Source organism: Gossypium hirsutum, chromosome D08 (assembly GCF_007990345.1).
Source record: "Gossypium hirsutum isolate 1008001.06 chromosome D08, Gossypium_hirsutum_v2.1, whole genome shotgun sequence".
Classification (NCBI taxonomy): Eukaryota; Viridiplantae; Streptophyta; class Magnoliopsida; order Malvales; family Malvaceae; genus Gossypium; species Gossypium hirsutum.
Genome location: NC_053444.1, coordinates 11,731,275 through 11,732,944, shown reverse-complemented (window position 1 = coordinate 11,732,944; position 1,670 = coordinate 11,731,275). Strand labels below are relative to the sequence as shown.

The 1,670-nt window shown below is 39.0% G+C and overlaps 1 non-coding gene across 1 annotated transcript; it reads right to left on the bottom strand.

Moving 5' to 3' along the window:
* Positions 1-784: 784 nt before the first annotated feature.
* On the bottom strand, positions 785-891 carry LOC121220545 (small nucleolar RNA R71). Its single transcript, XR_005917758.1, has one exon. It is a non-coding gene; the product is annotated as a small nucleolar RNA R71 (small nucleolar RNA).
* Between the last annotated feature and the right edge of the window lie 779 nt (positions 892-1,670).

The window sequence follows — 1,670 nt, the reverse complement described above, 5'->3', positions numbered from 1 at the left end:
TAGCACAAATACAATCCTTGTGGAGACGATAACTCGATACTTACTTATTACTTAATAACGACTTTGTACACTTGCACAAACCCAAGCGTTACAAGTTTTTGGCGTCGTTGCCGGGGATTGTCAACTGTTGCCATAGGCATTATTTTTCGTGAAATTATTTATTTTCAATTTGATTTATTTCTAACATTACTAACTTATTCTTTTTAATTTTTGTGATTTTCTTCTTAGGTATTTATGAGCATAGATCGAATTATCGATTTACTCCCTGTATACCCTAAAATTGAGCAAACTTTTAGACAAAGAAGACGTGAACGAACAGCTCAAAAACAAAGTCGAGGTGGACCTTGGAAATCAGAATCAAGACCAAGGTAATGAAGCTGATTATTTACAAAATCCCATCCTCATTGACAATGATAGGGATCGATGCATCAGACAAGATTGATGATAGATGCTTGAATTGAAACCAGGAATTAGAAGGCCAGATATTGAGGCAACCCAGTTTGAATTGAAACCAGTGATGTTTCAAATGCTACAAACGCTGGGCCAATTTAGTGGTATGCCCACGGAAGATCCACATCTCCACCTTCGATTGTTTATGGAGGTGAGTGATTCATTCAAGATAGCCGGTGTGACTGAAGAAGCACTGAGGTTGAAGTTGTTTTCATACTCGTTACGAGATCGAGCACGAGCATGGCTCAATTCATTGCCACCAAGTACCATATCTACATGGCAAGAATTAGCAGAGAGATTTTTGGTTAAGTATTTCCCACCTAGCAAAAATGCTAAGTTGAGGAACGAGATCACAACTTTCCAACAATTGGATGACGAGTCTTTGTATAAGGCTTGGAAGTGATTCAAGAAGTTACTTCGTAAGTGTCCTCATCATGGGATTCCTCATTGTATTCAGCTGGAGACAATCTATAATGGTCTAAATGCACATACAAGATTGATGGTAGATGCTTCCGCGAATGGTGCAATTTTGTCTAAGTCTTATAATGAGGCTTATGAGATCATCGATAGGATCGCGAGTAATAACTATTAATGGCCAACAAATCGAACAGCTTCAGGAAGACGAGTAGCTGGAGTTCATGAAGTTGACTCTCTCACTTCGTTATCGACTCAGGTATTGTCTATTTCCTCTATGTTAAAACAGTTAATCGCTAATAGTACTAATAATTTTACAGCTCAGCCACCAAGTCCATTTGAAGTAGTTTCCTGTGTGTACTAAGGAGAAGGTCATTCTTTTGAGAATTGTCCATCAAATCCTGAGTCAGTGTACCATGTGGGGGACCAATATCAAAATAGGAGTGGACAAGGACCCCAGTCCAACTTCTACAATCATTCCTGGTGTAATCATCCTAACTTTTCTAGGAGCAACCAAGGAAATGGACCGAACAATAACTTATTACAACAAAGACCCGACCAATCTCAAGGGTTTAATCAGTAAGCTCCAAAACCACCTCAAGTTGAGGCATCAAATAGTTTGGAGAACTTATTGAAAGCGTACATGGCAAAGAATGACGTTTTGATCCAAAGCCAAGCAGCAACACTGAAAAATTTGGAAAACCAAATAGGTTAGTTAGCTACAGAGCTTCGTAATAGACCGCAAGGAACCTTGCCGTGCGATACTAAGAATCCAAGAAATTTGGGTAAAGAACATATCAAGGCAT